General features: G+C 43.0%; 1 protein-coding gene and 1 pseudogene across 1 annotated transcript in view; both read left to right on the top strand.

Annotated features, from left to right (window-relative positions):
• The window catches only part of LOC139418811 (SLAM family member 9-like), a 139,590-nt gene that overhangs the window by 23,571 nt on the left and 93,840 nt on the right, over window positions 1–22,179 (top strand). The window lies entirely within an intron of this gene.
• The window catches only part of LOC139419778 (SLAM family member 5-like), a 51,661-nt pseudogene that overhangs the window by 20,490 nt on the left and 8,992 nt on the right, over window positions 1–22,179 (top strand).

Here is a 22,179-nt window from a genome sequence, read left to right as displayed (position 1 = left end):
CCTACTTCTCCTCTGTTCCTCTGGTGATGTAGAGGTTAATCCAGGCCATGCAGTGCCTAGCTCCACTCCCACTCCCCACGTGCTCTTATTTGTTGACTTCTGTAACCGTAAAAGCCTTGTTTTCATGCATGTTAACATTAGAAGCCTACTCCCTAAGATGGTTTTACTCAGTGCTTTAGCACACTCTGCAAACCTGGATGCTTTTGCCATGTCTGAATCCTGGCTTAGGAAAACCACCAAAAAACCTTGAAATTTCCATACCTAACAATAACATTTTCCGCCAAGATAGAACTGCCAAAGGGGGCAGTGTTGCAATCTACTGCAAAGATAGCCTGCAGAGTTCTGTCTTACTATCCAGATCTGTACCCAAACAATTCGAGCTTCTACTTCTAAAAATTCAACTTTCCAGATACAAGTCTCTCACTATTGCCGCTTGCTATAGACCACCCTCTGCCCCCAGCTGTGTCCTCGACACCATATGTGAATTGATTGCCCCCCATCTATCTTCTGAGCTCGTGCTACTAGGTGACCTAAACTGGAACATGCTTAACACCCCGGCCATCCTACAATCTAAGCTTGATGCCCTCAATATCATACAAATTATCAATGAACCTACCAGGTACAAACCCAAATCCGTAAACACAGGCACCCTCATAGATATCATCCTAAATAACTCACCCTCCAAATACACCTCTGCTGTTTTCAATCAAGATCTCAGCGATCACTGCCTCATTGCCTGCATCCGTAATGGGTCTGGGACCAAACGACCACCCCTCATCACTGTCAAACGCTGCCTAAAACACTTCTGAGAGCAGGCCTTTCTAATCGACCTGGCCGGGGTATCCTGGAATGACATTGACCTCATCCCGTCAGTAGAGGATGCCGGGTTATTCTTTAAAAGTGCCTTCCTCACCATCTTAAATAAGCATGTCCCATTTAAAAAAAAAATGAACTAGGAATAGATATAGTCCTTGGTTCACTCCAGACCTGTCTGCCCTTGACCAGCACAAAAACATCCTGTGGCGTTCTGCATTAGCATCGAATAGCCCCCGTGATATGCAACTTTTCAGACAAGTTAGGAACAAATATTCACAGGCAGTTAGGAAAGCTAAGGCTAGATTTTTCAAAAAGAAATTTGCATCCTGTAGTACAAACTCAAAAATGTTCTGGGACACTGTAAAGTCCATGGTGAATAAGAGGACCTCCTCCCAGCTGGCCACTGCACTGAGGCTAGGAAAAACTGTTCATACCGATAAATCCACTATAATTGAGAATTTCAATAAGCATTTCTCTACGGCTGGCCATGCTTTCCACCTGGCTACCCCTACCCCGGTCAACTGCCCAGCACCCTCCACAGCAACCCGCCAAAGCCCCCACCATTTCTCCTTCACCCAAATCTAGATAGCGGATGTTCTGAAAGAGCTGCAAAATCTGGACACCTACAAATCAGCCGGACTAGACAATCTGGATCCTCTCTTTCTAAAATGAACTGCCAAAATTGTTGCAACCCCTATTACTAGCCTGTTCAACCTCTCTTTTGTATCGTCTGAGATTCCCAAAGATTTGAAAGCTGCCGCGGTCATACCCCTCTTCAAAAGGGGTGACACTCTAGACCCAAACTGCTACAGACCTATATCTATCCTACCCTGTCTTTCTAAGGTCTTCGAAAGCCAAGTTAACAAACAGATTACCAACCATTTCGAATCCCACCATACCTTCTCCTCTATGCAATCTGGTTTCAGAGCTGGTCATGGGTGCACCTCAGCCACGCCCAAGGTCCTAAACGACATCATAACCGCCATTGATAAGCAACATTACTGTGCAATGATGTCACTCTGATGTCGCTCTTCTATACAGATGACACCATTCTGTATACTTCTGGCCCCTCTTTGGACACTGTGTTAACTAACCTCCAGACGAGCTTCAATGCCATACAACTCTCCTTCCATGGCCTCCAACTGCTCTTAAATGCATGTAAAACTAAATGCATGCTATTCAATCGATCACTGCCCGCACCTGCCCGCCCGTCCAGCATCACTAATCTGGGCGGCTCTGACTTAGAATACGTGGACAACTACAAATACCTAGGTGTCTTGTTAGACTGTAAACTCTCCTTCCAGACTCACATTAAGCATCTCCAATCCAAAATTACATCTAGAAATGGCTTCCTATATCGCAACAAAGCATCCTTCACTCATGCTGCCAAACATACCCTCGTAAAACTGACCATCCTATCGATCCTGGACTTCGGCGATCGGTCATCGGTCATCTATAAAATAGCCTCTAACACTCTACTCAACAAATTGGATGCAGTCTATCACAGTGCCATCCATTTTGTCACCAATGACCCCTACACTACCCACCACTGCAACCTGTATCCTCTAGTTGGTTGGCCCTCGCTTCATACTCGTCGCCAAACCCACTGGCTACAGGCTATCTACACGTCTCTGCTAGAGCCTGTTGTAACTACCCATCCCGGGTCCTGGAGCGTTGTCATCATCTGACACTAATTAGCATAACGCAACGGACATAAATATTACTAGAAAATATTCCTATTCATGAAATCACAAGTGAAATATATTGAAACACAGCTTAGCCTTTTGTTAATCACCCTGTCATCTCAGATTTTGAAAATATGCTTTACAGCCAAAGCAAGACAAGCATTTGTGTAAATTTATCGATAGCCTAGCATAGCATTATGCCTAGCTAGCAGCATGCAACCTGGTCACCTTGGGGAATACGTAGAAAAAGGAATCTGGTTGATAGCCCATGCACTGCTCAATAGGGACGCATCGGAACGCAGAGCTTTCAAAACATGAGTCACTTCCGGATTGGATTTTTCTCAGGCTTTCGCCTGCAATATCAGGTCCGATATACTCACAGACAATATTTTTACAGTTTTGGAAACTTTAGAGTGTTTTTTATCCTAAAATGTCAATTATATGCATATTCTAGCATCTTGTCCTGACAAAATAGCCCGTTTACTTTGGAAACGTTATTTTCTCCAAAAATGAAAATACTGCCCCCTAGTTACAAGAAGCTAGGTAAAGTCCCGCCTTATCTCAGCTCACTGGTCACCATAGCAGCACCCACTCGTAGCACTCGCTCCAGCAGGTATATTTCACTGGTCACCCCCAAAAACAATTCTTCCTTTGGTTGCCTTTCTGCAAAAATCACTTAAGCTGGAGACTCATATATCCCTCACTAGCTTTAAGCACCAGCTGTCAGAGCAGCTTACAAATCACTGCACCTGTACATAGATGGGCTGTTTACAGATGGGCTATCTACCTCCTCCCCATACTGTATTTATTTATCTTGCTCCTTTGCACCCAGTATCTCTACTTGCACATTCATCTTCTGCACATCTACCATTCCAGTGTTTAATATCTATATTGTAATTACTTCACCACCATGGCCTATTTATTGCCTTAACTCCCTTATCTTACCTCATTTGCACTCACTGTATGTAGACTTTTTGTCTTTCTATTTTTCTACTGTATTATTGACTGGTTTGTTTATTCCATGTGTAACTCTGTGTTGTTGTATGTGTTGAATTGCTATGCTTTATCTTGGCCAGGTCACAGTTGGAAATGAGAACTTGTTCTCAACTAGTTTACCTGGTTAAATAAAGGTGAAAATACTATAAACATTAAAAGTTGAAATACTGTAGACATGTTATCAAAATGCAAATCAAGGTTAGAAGCATCAAAACCCCCCCAATAAATAAAAGTTCTCACCTTGAATATGACTGGGCAAAGTGGTGAGTATAGGAGATACATCTATTTTATAGTACATACACTAGATCACAGCTGACAAGGACCACAGCAACATAGCTGAGGGCAATAAAGCATTATGTCCACTAGATGTAGGCAAAGAGACCTCTCACAACTCTACAGGAATGGTGAGAAATTCATATCTTCATTTAAACCAGGATACTTAACTTAGTGGCCCGTAGTACGTAAATCCCCAAACTTTCACTTCGGTTTAGCTGTTTAACCTCTACAGGATCGGTGGGTCCTCCGGACGGTTGAGCTAACGTAGGCTAATGTGATTAGCATGAGGTTGTCATTAACAAGAACATTCCCAGGACATAGACATATCTGATGTGGGATAAAAACTTAAATTCTTGTTAATCTAAAAACACTGTCCAAATTACAGTAGCTATTACAGTGAAATAATACCATGCTATTGTTTGTTTCAAGTTATGAACTTAGGCACATTTGGGCAGTCTTGAAACAACATTTTGAATAGAAATGCAATGGTTCATTGGATCAGTCAAAAACTTTGTACATACACTGCTGCCGTCTAGTGGCCAAAATGTAAATTGAGCCCTTGGCTGGAATAATACATTATGGCCTTTCCCTTGCATTTTAAAGATGATGGTACAGTCCCCTTTTCTAATTGAGGCTGGAACATGATCAATACGTATAGCTTGTAAGTCTGGGTTGCAGTGGTGTAAGGATATGTAGTGCCTTGCCATGGGGTAGTCTTCGTTGCCTACCCATATGGTGTACTTGTGTTCCGTTAAGCGGCACTATGGACATTCCAATCTGTAGATAAGTGATTTTACAGTTAATCACATGCTTATCTTGATACTCCGTTTTATGTCAACAAAATACTTCTTCTGTGCAATATTTCTTAATTGGTTGCATTTAAAAGAGCCCCTGGGTTTGTGGTCTAGCCAAGTCTTTTTAGAGTCACCAATAAGGTAGCTGTGGACTAATATGTAATTTAGGGTAGGACATCTCTTAAAGCGTATGACTGGTGGCTCTGGGAAGACTTTGCATAGTAGCGTATCACTTTGGATGATGCATACATTGTGTGAAAGAATCATAAAGTCAGTATTTTTTGTATTGCCCACAATCCCCTAAAACAAGATAAGAAATGCAAGGTGATTAAAACCAAATACTTATAATGAGTTCAATAATTACATTTTCTCTCTCTTTGGTTATCTTCATGAAATAGTCTTACATCTTGAGCAAAACATTAAGTTGGATTTATTCTTACATTATTTTGGTAAAATTAAATGAACAATTGATTTAAATGACTTGCCTACATTTTCTATATATGTATACATATATTTTTTTACACATTATTTAGACAGTTACAGACAGGTGGGAGATACAGATTGAAGGGCCGGTGCAGCGATTTTAACCCCGGTCTTCAGTGGAGACAGGGTGAAGGGTCTATGCTGGATGCGTTGCCGCTGTTCGCTAGACCAAAGGCTCTGCATGACTTGCCCACATTTTTATTAAGTAAATGTTTTTTTGTTTTTTTGTAAATTTCAGTTCACGCCAGAACTATTTCTTACACGGAACACAATCCAGCTGCGCGTGTGCGCCATCGTGCACACATTTATTTTGTCCACTACACCAAACACGATCACAACATGCAGGTTAAAATATAAAAACAAACTCTGAACCATTTACATGAATTTGGGGACAGGTCGAAAAGCATTAAACATGTATGGCAATTTAGCTAGTTAGCTTGCACTTGCTAGCTAATTTGTCCTGTTTAGCTAGCTTGCTGTTGCTAGCTGATTTGTTCTGGGATATAAACATTGAGTTGTTATTTTACCTGAAATGCACAAGGTCCTCCGACAATTCATCCACACGTAAAACGGTCAACCGAATTGTTTCTAGTCATCTCTCCTCCTTCCAGGCTTTTTCATCTTTGAACTTATTGGCATATAAACTTTCATAGTATTACTACACCGACCGGCAACACAGTTCGTCTTTCAGTCACCCACGTGGGTATAACCAATGAGGAGATGGGAGAGTCAGGACTTGCAGCGCGATCTGCTTCAGAAATAGAAAGGAGTTCTATTTTAGCCCTTGGCAACGCAGACGCTCGTTGACGCACGAGCAGTTTGGGTGCAATAATTGAATAACATGGATTTCTAAATTTATTTTGCAACGCAACGCGAGCAGTGTGGTCAGCCTATTGCAGTGTGGCTATGTGGTTGGTTCCAATGAAATGTACCATCTTACTGCCCCTCCTGTTTTCAATATGTCTAAATAAAGCATTGAAAAACTAAAGGTGGAATTCCACAAAGAATATTCTCAATAGGCCCTTATTATCAATACATTTTAGGCTATAAACCATTTGCATGTCTAAACCATTGATTGTATGAAAAATATTTTTTGTGTTTTGATGCTGCCTTTTACATACAGTATACTGAAACCCCCAAAAGTTTCAGTATAAAAACACACATATTTAGGTTGAATGTTTCAGGGCACTTAATTTCTATGTATTAAAACACTTTAAAGCACTTACAATCAAACATTCAAACACCAGATCTCAGTTTACTGCCGGCCTTCAAGGATATCTACAGCATCTGGTATCACAGGAATGCCAAGAAGATTATGAAGGATCTCCTCCCCCTGAGACACCCTCATCGAGTAGGGTTACAGCCAGGGTTCAGTCAATATTGACGGTGACTCTGGCCCAATTAGGGTTAATTGCCTTGCTATATTTTTACTTTTCGCTTACTGGCCCAATGCTCCAAACCACCGGCCTCTGACGCCCCAATATTACAGTATAGCTCTGTTGGATCTAGAAACAAGCATTTCGCTGCATCTGCGATAACATCTGCAAAATATGTGTATCCAACCAATAATATTTGATTAGATTAGATTTTTGATGAGGTGCACTACTTTCTATGGTTTCAGTACACAACCATGCTGTTTTCAGACTTTCTCCTTTTACAGTTTCGTACAGCAGCAATTCCTAATCTCTGCTAAGACTCCACCATGGTAAAGAGACAATAAAGCACTTACTATATTCTCAAAAGGTCAGATTCTATACAATTAACACTACTTTATTTGGCATTAGCCCTACTCTGAATCCCACATTTTGAACATTTTCAATTCATCTAGTTAATCTAGTAACAGGTTTTTGGTACTTGTCAAATTAAAGGAGAGCTGCACACTCTAGGACCTCAGATGCAATCATTTAATAACCCAATAGCCAACGTTTCGACAGACAAGCTGTCTTCATCAGGTTTTTGGTGCTTGTCACCTTGGCCGTGTGGTTGATGATATCAGTCAGAGATGGTGTACTTCTCCCTTCCCCCGTTTTCTATCATCTGTGTTTCTCTGCAGCCCCACCACATCCTGTCTAGCTAAGAGACAGAGACCTTAACTACACGTCTCCATAAAGAGAAATAAATATCATTGATCATACCCCTTGTACCTTAAAATGATCTTATGAGCATTTAATCCAATTAAGATGCTATTGATGAGCTTGTGGTGGTGTACTTAATGAACACATCTTAAACACTAAGACCCCATCTCTCTTACCCTCCTGTCTATGCATGGCAACCACACATTCAAGCTCTGTCTAATCCTGGCAAATCATAATTACCACACCATAATACATTATCTTATATCTGACTCTCTTTCTCTCTAGTGTCTCTCTCCATCACTCTCATTGTGTCTGCCTTTCTTTCCTCTCTTTCTCTATCTCTATCCTGTGAAAGTGAGAGGCCATTTAATGTTAAAATGTCAGCATGCAGCTAGAAAGTCTATTCAGTATACATTGTAGAATCGTTATGTAATTTAGCAGACACTTTCATCCAAAGTGACTTACAGTCATGTGTGCATACATTTTACGAACGGGTGGTCTCGGGAATCAAACCCAGTATCCTGATGTTGCAAGGGCTACGCTCTACAAATGAGCTATGGAAGACTATGCTCTCCTGAGAACTAACAGAGGGGCATTTTGATAACAGGTCACAGTTGGAAGCCGTCCTACTGCCTCTGACCACAGAACAACATGTGTCATTATCTGTTCTGTTCATTTCCCCTTCTGTTCAGTTAAAACTAAGTTGAGGTTAAAGGTTAGGCACAGGAGTGCTTCATTTGACTAGCTACCTAGCACAGATCTGACTTGCACAGAATTATTGGCCGATATAAGTTTTGGGGAATTATTGTGAAACTGTATGTGGTTATCTTACCTATTTTAGTTGAATACACTTATTGTAAGTCACTTTATAAAAGTGTCTGCTAAATGTGGGTGCAGGGGACTGAGAGCATGGTTTGTGGTGACAGCTTTCTTGCTTGAGAAAAGCTGTGCAGAGATAGAGGAAGGTACCACATCTCCCCTATAATGAGAATGACAGCGACTGACCCATATAGGCTATTGACAACAGAGAGAACAAATAAGCGATAACCACACCTTGACATAGATGGCAATAGAGAAGCGTCCATGCACACACACGCACACTACCACACGTACACAGACAATGTGGGGGTGTTGTGGGGTTTGATGGAATCCATGTATGTTGACACGTTCATTTTGATACATGTATTTGTGTAGTTTTGCTCGAGATATAGCAACCACAAGGCTCCCACTCTCTATCCGTTTGTGGGTGTTGTTTTGAGACTAACATCAGGGCCTTCTTCAAAGATTCTTGCAGAGTGATGTTCAGAAGAGGTGGCTTTATAGTTCTATACAGCACATTTCTATCAGGACCACACCATGCTCACAGAAAGAGACATGCTATTCTGATCTGATAGAGGCAACATGTGTAATAACTTTCAAATACATTATTGAAAAGATGTAGCAGCTGCACTTTTTATAGCAGTTTTACTTTCTATCTAATGCATCGTATTTCATAGGCTGATTGAAAATATGATGCAATAGATAAGGAGCAGGTGATGGCTTTATCAATCTGTCATCTAGAGCAGGGTTTACCTACCTTGGGTGCACGTTTAGTGTTTTCCCCCCTAGCACTACACAGCTTATTCAAGTCACCATCTCATCATCAAGCTCTGTTGAAGTTATCCTGGGGGGCCCCAGGAGCGAGCCTGGGAAACCCTGATCTAGAGATACACCAGAAAATCCTGTTCAAGTGTCAAAACACCTTGATACTCTATTCAATGTAAACACATGAGATCAACTAACAATCAACAACAACACGTATGACAATTGGGTACTTTTTCCCTCACTGCTTTATGAAAGCAAAAAATCTTTAAATTTTATTACACATTCTGGGATTTACTTTTCTTTACATCAGTTAATCCTACTGTAATGCAGGTCATGCTACAATGCTACTTTTACTGTACTGCAACACACACCAGGTTAACTTATGAAGGGAATGAGAGAGTCAGAGACCGGTACAGTTATATGCAAATATGATGTTGATGATACTTTCAGCACTGTATGTCTGATTGTGCCAGAGTAAATTATTAATTTAAATGTTAAAGCTGTAAATCTGTAAGGTCCCTCAGTCGAGCAGTGAATTTTAAACACAGATTCAAACACAAAGACCAGGGAGGTTTTACAATGCCTCACAAAGAAGACCACCTATTGGTAGATGGGTAAAAATATAAAAGAAAACCATTTAATATATAATTTTGAGCATGGTGAAGTTATTAAATACTCTTTGGATGGGGTATCAATACACCCAGTCACTACAAAGATACAGACGCCCTTCCTAACTCAGCTGCTGGAGAGGAAGGAAACTGTTCAGGGTTTTCACCATGAGACCAATGGTGAATTTAAAACAGTTACAGAGTTTAATGGCTGTGATAGGAGAAAACGGAGGATGGATCAACAACATTGTAGTTGTCCACAATACTAACCTAAATGACAGAGTGAAAATAATTAAGCCAGTACAGAATTACAAATATTTCAAAACATGAATCCTGTTTGCAATAAGACACTAAAGTAAATCTGCAAAAATGGTGGCAAAGAAATTAACTTTATTTCCTGAATACAAAGCATTATGTGCAAATCAATCACAACACATCACTGTGTGCCACTATTAATATTTTCAAGCATGTTTGTGGCTACATTGGCAAGGCTCTGGGAGTTTATTAGGATACAAATAAATGGAATACAGCTAAGCACAGGCAAAATCCTGGAGGAAAACCTGGTTCAGCCTGATTTCCAACACACTGGGAGACAAATTCACCCTTCATCAAGACAATAACCTAAAACATAAGGCCTAATTTACACTGGTGTTACTTACCAAGAAAACATTGAATGTTCCTGAGTGGCCTAGCTACAATTTGGACTTAAAATCCATGGCAAGACTTGAAAAAGTCTGTCTAGCAATGATCAACAACTAACTTCACAAAGCTTGAAGAATAAGAATGTGCAAATATTGTACAATCCAGGTGTGCAAAGCTCTTAGAGACTTACCAAGAAAGACACAGCTGTAATGACTGCAAAAGATGCTTCTACAAAGTATTGACTCGGGGTATGAATACCTGTGTAAATGAGATATTTCTGTGTTTATATTTCAATAAATGTGCAAACATTTCTAAAAACATCTCCACTTCGTCATTATGGGGTGTTGTGTGTAGATAGGTGAGGAAAAAACATCTATTTAATCCATTTTGAATTTAGTCTGTAACACAACAAAATGTGAAATAAGTAAATTGTTCTGAATACTTTACTGAAGGCACTAAGTGTACAAAATATTAGGAACATCTTCCTAATATTAATTGCACCCACTTTTGCCCTCAGAACAGCCTCAATTTGCCATGGCATGGACTCTACAAGTTGTCAAAAATGTTCCACAAGGATGCTGGCCCATGTTGACTCCAATGCTTCCCACAGTTGTGTCAAGTTGGCTGGATGTCTTTTTGGTGGCAGACCATTCTGGATACACACCCTGAAACTGTTGAGCGTGAAAAACCTACACCTTGACAGACTCAAACCGGTGCATCTGGCATCTACTGCTATACACTGTTCAAGGGACACTTAAAAATGTTGTCATATCTATTCAGCCTTTGAATGGATACACAAATCCATGACTCAATTGTCTCAAGGCTTAAAAAACTTTATTTAACCTGTCTCCTCCCCTTCATCTACACTGATTGAAGTGAATTTAACAGGTGGCCAAGACATCAATAAGGGATTGTAGCTTTCAACTGGATTCACCTGGTCAGTCTATGACATGGAAAGAGCAGGTTTTCCTAATGTTTTGTACACTCAGTGTACATACCTCACATAATAGAACATAGAAGGCAAACATACAAGATAATGAAAACGGCAAACCATTCACAGTGAAATTCTCAATTTTCTCCAGTAGAAGGTGCTCTTTAATCTACAAGAATGTGCTCTACTACACTGGCTTCGATGCTTGTTGGATGTAGCAGGGCTTACAAACTATTACGGACTACAAAGGCCTACCAGATGAGCTAAATTACTTCTACTTGCGCTTCAAGGGAAGAAACACTGAATCCTCCATGAGAGCACCAGCTGTTCCGGACGACTGTGTGATCACACTTGCCATAACCGATGTGAGCCAGACCTTTAAACAGGTCAACATTCACAAAGCCGCAGGGCCAGATGGATTACCAGGAAGTGTACTGCCAGCATGCACTGATCAACTGGCAAATGTCTTCACTGACATTTTCAACCTGTCCTTGGCCAAGTCTGTAATACCTACATGTTTCTAGCAGACCACCATCATCCCTGTGCCGAAGAAAACTAAGGTAAACTGCCTAAATGACCAACCCATAGCACTCACGTCTGTAGCCATGAAGTGCTTTAAAACGTTGGTCATGGCTCACATCTACACCATCATCACAGAAACCCTAGACCCACTTCAATTTGCATACAAATTGCACTCAACACTACCCTTTCCTACCTGGACAAAAGGAACCCCTATGTGAGAATGCTGTTCATTGACTACAACTCAGCATTCAACACCGTAGTGCCCTGAAAGCTCATCACTAAGCTAAGGACCCTGGGACTAAACACCTCCCTTTGCAACTGGATCCTGGACTTCCTGATGGGCCACCCCCAGGTGGTAAGGGTAGGCAACAACATCTGCCACACTGATCCTCAACACGGGGGCTCCTCAGGGGTGCATGCTTAGTCCCCTCCTGTACTCCCTGTTCACCCACGACTGTGTGGCCAAGCACCACTCCAAAACCATCATTACGTTTGCCAACGACACAACAGTGGTAGGCCTGATCACCGACAACGATGAGACAGCCTATAGGGAGGAGGTCAGAGACCTGTAAGTGTGGTGCCAGGTCAACAACCTCTCCCTCAACATGATCAAGACAAAGGACATGATCGTGGACTACAGGAAAAGGAGGGCCTGATCACGCCTCCATTCTCATTGACGGGGCTGTAGTGGAGCAGGTTGAGACCTTCAAGGTCCTTGGTGTCCACATCACTAAGAAACTATCATGGTCCAAACACACCAAGAGAGTCGTGACAACACCTTTTCACCCTCAGGAGACTGAAAAGTTTTGGCATTGGACCTCAGATCTTCAAAATGTACTACAGCTGCACCGTCGAGAGAATAATGACTGGTTGCATCATTGCCTGGAATGGCAACTGCTCGGCCTACAGAGGGTAGTGCGTACGGCCCAGTATATCAATGGGGCCAAGCTTCCTGCCATCCAAGACCTCTAAACCAGGCGGTGTCAGGGGAAGGCCCTAAAAATTGCCAAAAACCCTAGTCATAGACTGTTATCTCTGCTACTGTAACAGTACAAATTTAGACCGTCCCCTCGCCGGGCGCGAACTAGGGACCTTCTGCACACATCAACAGTCACCCTCGAAACATCGTTACCCATCGCTCCACAAAAGCCGCGGCCCTTGCAGAGCAAGGTCTCAGAGCAAGTGACGTCACTGATTGAAACGCTATTTAGCGCCCATGCTAACTAAGCTAGCCGTTTCACATCCGTTAAACTCACCCCCCTTTTGACCTTCCTCCTTTTTCCGCAGAAACCAGTAATCCGAGTCAACAGCATCAATGTAACAGTACAAGTTTAGACCGTCCCCTCGCCCATACCCGGGCGCGAACTAGGGACCTTCTGCACACATCAACAGTCACCCTCGAAGCATCGTTACCCATCACTCCACAAAAGCCGCGGCCCTTGCAGAGCAAGGGGAACTACTACTTCAAGGTCTCAGAGCAAGTGACGTCACTGATTGAAACGCTATTTAGCGCCCACGCTAACTAAGCTAGCCGTTTCACATCCGTTACACTACCACACGGCAAGCACCAAGTCTAGGTCCAAAAGGCTTCTTAATAATTTCTACTTCCAAGCCATAAGACTGCTGAACATGCTCAATTACCTCGACTAACCTGTACCACTGCACATATACCGGTACCCCCTGTATATAGCCTCGTTATTGTTATATATCTTTTACTTTTTACTTTAGTTGATTTGGTAAATATTTTTCTTAACTCTTATTTTTCTTATAACCTGCATTGTTGATAAGGTGTCAAATAAAAATCTATTTGATTTAACAACCTACACCCTGGTTCATCACTACACAAGTCTATTAACTGCTCTATAGTGTAATGAGCTCAGAGATGATGGCCTCCATCTCCTCAGTGATGTTTATGGTGAAGTGTAATTACCAACAGTGTTTGCAACTACACCACTGTAGATGGGAGAGACAGGCTGGTGATGAGATCAGGGGTGTAATCATTAGTCCAAACAGTTGCAACTAAATCAACAGGTTCTATTGGACAAATTCAGGTACGTCCTTCCCTGTTCTTTTTTTTACTTCCGTTTAAGAAAGGTTTTACAACAGAATTGGTGTAATGAATACACACCAGAGGGCTGCTGGTCTGGTTGAGTCTATTCTCTTCTCTGTACCAAGACAAGGTCACATCTTTCTGGTTCTTTACAGATCACACCACTGAACAACTCGAGCTTTAGAGAAATGAACCATTTGTTCAGAAGGAGAAGGCTTGCCAGACTGACGTTCATTCTGCTATATTTTGCCATTGATGGTATGTTTATTTTATTCTTACTGATTTGCTGCACTAACTAACAGTGTCTGTGGGAGATGATAGATAAGTAGCCTAATTATTGTTAGATTTGAAATGTACAATGTTTTAATTAATAGCTTTGGAAATGTAAAACACATTTAGGTCTATTTTTGTACGATTGTTGACTTTCCTGACAAGGAAGCCTAGACTAGTGCTTAGAGCACAGACCGAATGTGAATTCCGCTAATTGCATTCCGAACTTAAGCAACCATTATAGGTTCATGGGCCTCTTCTAATCTGATCCACAGCACAGCACGTTTTTTTACGTTGTCTATTGTTTTGATAAATGTTTATTCATTTCATGTAAAAAAAAATAAATGTTTCCTTAAAACTTAAAGGACAACTCCACCACTTTCCAAACTCATTTTCTTAATCTCCAGCACAATACAAGTGTCAACATATGTGAAAACGGCACATTCCTATGTTTTGTCAACAACAACAAAAAATAAGTATTTGCGGTGATGTGGGGAGCAAAAAAAATACCCTCCCTTGGCCTAGAAACTTGTTGCAGGTTTTGAAAATCACTGTTTATAATCTTTAATCCTACCCTGTGATGAAACTTTCTTCTTATCTTCATAACCACAGAAATACGATGTTTTCATATATGTAGACACTGGTTTGGTGCTGAAGATGATGAATATGATGTTGAAAAGTGGCGGAATTGCCCTTTAAATAGATTCCACCCAATATGACTTTCATGAATACAACCACTGTCACTGGGCAACTGTTATTGGTTCAGGGACCTCACCTCTAGCCTGAGTACCAGTCTCTTAGCTAACATTCCACTCGTTACCACTCCTTGTCATTGCCAAAAGGACTTGCCTTTTGGCAATCTTCAAATATGAACATTCTTTCAATAATGAGCTCAAGGAAATCTGAGGATTTGATCCTGATTGTATTACCCTCACAGCTGTCCTCCGATCACAATGTTTATGCAAAAAAGTTCATTCATAGGCTGGGCTATTAAGCCACCATTAGTATTGGAGCCTATATTAGGCCTAGCCTACTACAGTGAATGCAGGCGACCACCACCTGTGCTATGCAAGCCAGAGAGCCAGGTCTGACGCACGCTGTGGGACAATGAATTTAAGTTGAACTTGAACATCACCAAATGCGTCATGTTTATTTAAATATGTAATAAAAAAAAATATGGTGCCTTGGCCGATTTAATGAAACCCTTGCTGTTGAGGTAGACAACAGATCATAAAACAGCGAATCTCCGACTCCCCACCGAGCTCCTTTTTGGAAATGGCAAGTTCACTTTCTCATTCATAAAAGCATATCAATTTCAAGTGTGCTATCCTGCAGCTTACATCAGCAGGATCGCAACCTTTTCATTTGGAGGGACGTCTAACATGGATCACTAAAATAATGATTATGATCACATTTCCTCAATTTAAATATTAGGCATATGGGGACACCTACACATTTTTCAGCCTGGCACGTGTGATCAGTGTAGCCTTGTATGGTCTAGACTTTTAGCGTGTGTGTGTGTGCGTTTGCTAATTCTCTCTATGTCCATTCGGGATGTTTCCTAAAGTAGCCTGTCTAGACAGATAATATAACTAATGACCATACAAGCATTAAAAAAATGTAAGAAAGTCATGATTAGCAGCAGGTAGTCCCAGTCGGTGTGAACGTTGCGACCCTGCCCGCCTGTGGGGAAAACAAAGGCAATTTTCTTGTTGTCTGCTTGTTTTAGTCAATTACAAAACTACATTTAACAAAAGTACAACATATCTTAAGATTCCTTTTCAACATTGCCTGCTCCCGAGCTTTCTCACAACTTAGAAAAGTGTTACATTGCAGGGCTTCCCTCATGCCCTTTTTCATGACGTGCTAGCAGTGCTTGCTGCTGACCAGAACGTTAAGCCAGCCAAGAACAACACAAACGGACTATACAGATACAAGTAGTGAGTGGAGTTACAAACGGACTACATACTACACAAGTTAAATGTCTTACTTGAGATTAAATGTTTTCCACACACAAAGCTACGTGTAAATACTTGGACAACGGGGCCCCACATTTCCCGCTCTCCTATGCCGAATAGCCTGAAGCCGCAGGGATTTTCTCGCAAGCTTTATTTCCCTACATGGGAGCACTGCGAACCATTGGTCAGGATTTTTTACCTGGTTAAATGTACATTGAACAACCCAGCAGTCTTTCGGCATGTTTTTTTATTTCTATATAAGTAAAAATCTCCTTTGAAGTTGGCTCTTTTACAATGGGGGTCGATGGGAAAGAATGTTTGTTATTCCCAATTTGTGGGTGTGGTCAAGGGGAATTCCTTCTTACGATGTGAATATCAACTCAGAGTATGAGTGAGGAATGATGACAGTTGATTTTCTCTCATTAGCATTAATGGGATGCAACTGAAGCAAACAGTTCGATGGAATATATAGGTAAATATTTTCAGTATCATTATCTTTCTTTCATTAAGAAGCCCTCTCGAGCCACTTTGAACAACATGAACTTGCATTGACACGGCCATCTCACAATGAAATGACCGCAGCAGGTAGTAACGGTATATAAGCAATAATGCTTGAGAGGACGTGTTATTATGACATTTTTATCATGGCTGTGATGTGGTCAGAGTCACGAAGCAAAGCCGAGTGGTGTAGACCTGTCACGGTTTTCCACCTCTTCATCTGAAGAGGAGAGGCGAGAAGGATCGGAGGACCAATATGCGGCGTGGTAAGTGTCCATGGTTCTTTTAATAAGAAAATCTCAACATGAACACAACTACAAAACAAGAAACGTGAAAACCCGAAACAGTCCTGTGTGGCACAAACACTGACACAGGAAACAATCACCCACAAAATACCCAAAGAATATGGCTGCCTAAATATGGTTCGCAATCAGAGACAACGATAAACACCTGCCTCTGATTGAGAACCACTCTAGGCAACCATAGACTTACCTAGACAACTGAACTGAACACAACCCCATTAATCTAATAAAACCCCTAGACAAGACGAAACACAATAAATCACCCATATCACACCCTGGCCTAACAAAAATAATAAAGAAAACAAAGATAACTAAGGCCAGGGCGTGACAGTACCCCCCCCCCCTCCCCCCAAAGGTGCGGACTCCCGGCCGCACACCTAAACCCATAGTGGAGGGTCTGGGTGGGCGTCTGTCGCGGGACGTGGACCCCACTCCACCATCGTCTTAGTCCGTTTTTGTAGCATCCTAGGAACGGCGACCCTACTAAATGGCCCCACCGGACTGAGGTAGCTCAGGCTGGTTGACGGCTCTGGCAGCTTCTGGCTGAATGGCGGCTTTGGCAGATCCTGGCTGAATGGCAGCTCTGGCAGATCCTGGCTGAATGGCAGCTCTTGGCTGAATGGCGGCTCTGGCGGATCCTGGCTGAATGGCGGCTCTGGCGGATCCTGGCTGAATGGCGGCTCTGGCGGATCCTGGCTGAATGGCGGTTCTGGCGGATCCTGGCTGAATGGCGGCTCCTGGCTGAATGGCGGCTCTGGCGGATCCTGGCTGAATGGCGGCTCTGGCGGATCCTGGCTGAATGGCGGCTCTGGCGGAGCCTGGCTGAATGGCGGCTCTGGCGGATCCTGGCTGACTGGCGGCTCTGGAAGCTCCTGGCTGACTGGTGGCTCTGGCGGATCCTGGCTGAATGGCGGCTCTGGCGGATCCTGGCTGAATGGCGGCTCTGGCGGATCCTGGCTGACTGGTGGCTCTGGAGGATCCTGGCTGACTGGCAGCTCTGGAAGATCCTGGCTGACTGGCGGCTCTGGAAGATCCTGGCTGACTGGCGGCTCTGGAAGATCCTGGCTGACTGGCGGCTCTGGAGGATCCTGGCTGACTGGCGGATCTGGAGGATCCTGGCTGACTGGCGGCTCTGGAGGATCCTGGCTGACTGGCGGCTCTGGAGGATCCTGGCTGACTGGCGGCTCTGGAGGATCCTGGCTGACTGGCGGCTCTGGAGGATCCTGGCTGACTGGCGGCTCTGGACAGATGGGAGACTCTAGCAGCTCTGGACAGACGGGAGACTCTAGCAGCTCTGGACAGACGGGAGACTCTAGCAGCTCTGGACAGACGGGAGACTCTAGCAGCTCTGGACAGACGGGCAGCTCAGGCAACGCTGGAGAGAAGGAAGGCTCTGGCAGCTCTGGACAGAGGAGCTCTGGCGCCTCTGGACTGAGGGGCAGAAGCTCTGGCAGCGCCGAACAGGCGGGAGGCTCCGGCTGCGCTGGAGAGGCGAGGTGCACTGTAGGCCTGGTGCGTGGTGCCGGCACTGGTGGTACTGGACCGAGGACATGCACCTCAGGGCGAGTGCGGGGAGGAGAAACAGGGAGTACTGGGCTCTGGACACGCATAGGAAGCCTGGTGCGGGGGCTGCCACCGGAGGGCTGGTGCGTGTAGGTGGCACTGGATAGCCCGGACCGTGCAGGCGCACTGGAGCTCTTGAGCACCGAGCCTGTCCAATCTTACCTGGCTCGATGCCCACTCTAGCACGGCCGATCCGAGGAGCTGGAATGTACCACACCGGGCTATGCACCCGCACTGGAGACACTGTGCGCTCCATAGCATAACACGGTGCCTGCCCGGTCTCTCTCGCTCTCCAGTAAGCACAGGAAGTTGGCGCAGGTCTCCTACCTGGCTTCGCCATACTTCCTGTGTGCCTCCTCCCCAAGACATTTTAGGGGCTGACTCTCGGGCTTCCTACCGCGCCGCCGTGCTCGTTTCTCCAACTCCATTCTCCTGTAACCTTCCTCGCACTGCTCCATCAAATCCCAGGCGGGCTCCGGCACTCTCCCTGGGTCGACCACCCACCTGTCTATCTCTTCCCAAGTTGTATAGTCCAGATTCTGCTCCCATGTCCTGAAATCCTGACATCGCTGCTCCTGCTGGCGGTGCCTGTCACCACACCGCTTGGTCCTGTTGTGGTGGGTGATTCTGTCACGGTTTTCCTCCTCTTCATCTGAAGAGGAGAGGCGAGAAGGATCGGAGGACCAATATGCGGCGTGGTAAGTGTCCATGGTTCTTTTAATAAGAAAATCTCAACATGAACACAACTACAAAACAAGAAACTTGAAAACCTGAAACAGTCCCGTGTGGCACAAACACTGACACAGGAAACAATCACCCACAAAATACCCAAAGAATATGGCTGCCTAAATATGGTTCCCAATCAGAGACAACGATAAACACCTGCCTCTGATTGAGAACCACTCTAGGCAACCATAGACTTACCTAGACAACTAAACTGAACACAACCCCATTAATCTAATAAAACCCCTAGACAAGACGAAACACAATAAATCACCCATATCACACCCTGGCCTAACCAAAATAATAAAGAAAACAAAGATAACTAAGGCCAGGGCGTGACAAGACCATCACAGCAATGATAAAAATGTCATAACACATGGACTCAATTTATCAACAAAACGTGATGCTACAGAGAAATACGAGAAATTCTCGTTAGTTCTATTCGTATTGACTGCCAGGTAAAGCAAACTACTCAAGCGCTGGTTGATAGTTCCAGAACCTTGTTTTCTATGGACTCTGTCCATGGTTCTGAAAACAGTGCACGTCTGGTCTATGCATAGTAAAATTAAATGCCAGATCGAAACAGTGTACAGGGGCGCTGTCCATTGATCTGAAAACAGCGCTAAAACATTGTAGCAAAAACCTTGATACAGCAGATCGTAATAGAAACCACAGGGACATTGTTTGTTTTTTTTGGGGGGGGGGGGGGGTGGTCATTCACAGCATCGACAGCAATTTATTTATGATTCACATTGAATTGCACATTTCCACCGGCAGAGCTCATTCCCTAGTTTCTCATACATGCAGCTGCGACGATTCTCTCTTTCTCTGAGCCATTTTTTGTCTACATCCATAACAATGAGCTAATGAGGCGTGATTTTGTCTGGCATAGGAAATATGCTCACTCGCACGGTTGGTTAGGTTAGGTTACTTTCTAAATGTAATGCGTTACAGTTACTAGTTACCTGTCCAACTTGTAATCGGTAATGTAACTTTTGGATTACCCAAACTCAGTAACCTAAACTGATTACATTAAAAAAAAGGGACTTGGGAAAATTGCAGTTGGCTCAAACAGGGCAGCACGGCTGGCCCTTAAAAAAACACTGAAAGCTAACATTAATGACATGCATGCCGTCTCTCATGGCTTCCTCATTACTTGTTTTTGTAAGAGGTGTTGACAAGCTGAATTACCGCGCTGTCTGTTTAAAATACTCGGACACCCATGCATACCCCACAAGACATGCCACCAGAGATCTCTTCAGAGTATTACATAAAGCCATGACTACATGGAACTCTATTCCACATCAGGTAGCTGATTCAAGCAGTAGAATCAGATTTAAAAAACAGGTAAAAATACACCTTATGGAACAGCAGGGACTGTGAGGCAACACAAAAATAGGCACAGACACATGCATACACACACATGATAACATGCGCACTATACACCCATGTTCACATGGATTTTGCGTTGTAGATATGTGGTAGTGGAGTATGGGCCTGAGGGCACACACTTAGTGTGTTGTGAATTCTGTAATGAATGAGTGTATTGTAACGTTTTAAAAATGGTATAACTGCCTTAATTCTGCCGGACCCCAATGGGGATCCATAATAAAAACAAATACAAATGCAGTGACGAGTGCTAAAACGGTTGCCCCGTAATAAAACACAGTGGGCTATGATAAACTACATCTAACGGCTTTAATGAGGTAGCAGCTGCATTTCGCCACACGCGCAATAACATCTGCTGATCACGTGTATGTGACCAATACGATTTGATTTGATATGACGTCGCCATAGTCTAGGACCGATGGGAACGTGGACTGAATAATCTACTTTCTCCTATTTATCGAGAGGCAGGACATATTTCCATACAAGAAGCCCATTTTTTTTATTGTAGTCTTAACGAACTCGTCGAGATGCTTTTTAAAAGGTTTTTCCATCTATCCAAATGCCCAGATACTTGAAAACAGGGACACACTCAATATGGAAACCATCCAAAGTACATATGCTTAAATCGTCAGAGTTATTTTTATGCGCTCTAGAGAACAACATACTTTTTTTTACCTGGATTCAATACGAATTTCAGGTCAATAAAGTTTTTCTGTAATACAATGAAGGCAGACTGTAGTTCAGATAGAGCCTTGTCAACCATGGGGGCAATGACATATACAACAGTATCATCGGCATACAAGTGCAGTCAATTTTGTTAATGTAAACAGTAAAAAGTATAGAACCCAAAATCGACCCCATGCGGGACACCTTTGGTAATATCCAGGAAACCTGATTTAACACCATCAGTAGATAGATACACATTGAGTTCTATCTGTCAAGTCATTTTTTTAATAGTCACAGTTACTGGTCTAGGCCAATTGAGGAAAGCCTATAAATTAGCAGTGAGTGATCAACAGTATCAAAAGCCTTTGACAGGTCATTGAAGACGGCATCTCAATGTTGCCTTTTATCCACACAATTAACCACATCATTTATAAATAGGGATGCAGCAGATACGCTCTGAGCAACTCCCTAGCAAAGTGTGAAAAACAGTTAGCTTGTTAGCTATCCAGCTGAGTCTTCTGATGTTGTATTCTTAGTCCGTCTTCCTTTATCTTTTAATTTTCCATTGACCAACATGATTTCCCCCCAAAAAATCATTGCAGTTGTGCAGTTGCACATGCTGTTTTTTTATATGGCTACTGCAATACCTGTGTCCAAAATAACACAGTTACAGTCACGTTTGTTCCTGCAAGTGAATGTTAGATTATACTGCACAATTCAGTAATTGTGTAGTACAGGGGTAGGCAATCCTCTTCCTGGAGGGCCGCAGGTACTACAGGATTTTGTTCCAACTAGGCACCACACCTGACCAACTGAGCTAATTGATCAGTTCAGTTATTGCCTAAATTCAACACACCTGTCCTTCCAGGTCGGTTAAATGAAAAACATCAATCACCTGCGTCACTCCAGGATCATGGTTGCCTAACCCCTGGTGTAGTGGTTATGTCCTAACTGGTTATTTTGCAGTTCTATTGCAATTGCTGCATTCAAAATAACCATTATACTGTGAATACTGTAACTGCAGTTTCACAATTGCAATTAGTTACAAGTTGATGGCACAGCCAATTATTTGTTGCAATTATTGTCAGTTTTACTCTCAACTGTTTCAGTTGCCAGTTCTACACCTGTTATGGCTGCGATCCCCGTACAGGGATCAACATCAGGGGAAATTTCAGAGTGACAACTAACAATACAACTTCGTAACATTAAACATTCTTGAAAATGCAAGTGTCTTACACCCTTCAAAATATTAGAATCTTGGTACAAAACCGTTTGTGCCGTGAATTCCATCTCTATCAATTTTTTACGGAGCATTCGACGTGATTACCCCCGTAAACAATCGTTTATC

Source organism: Oncorhynchus clarkii, chromosome 10 (assembly GCF_045791955.1).
Source record: "Oncorhynchus clarkii lewisi isolate Uvic-CL-2024 chromosome 10, UVic_Ocla_1.0, whole genome shotgun sequence".
In the NCBI taxonomy this organism is placed as follows: domain Eukaryota; kingdom Metazoa; phylum Chordata; class Actinopteri; order Salmoniformes; family Salmonidae; genus Oncorhynchus; species Oncorhynchus clarkii.
Note: the sequence above shows the minus strand (reverse complement) of the source record. Positions and strands in the feature narration are given on the sequence as shown.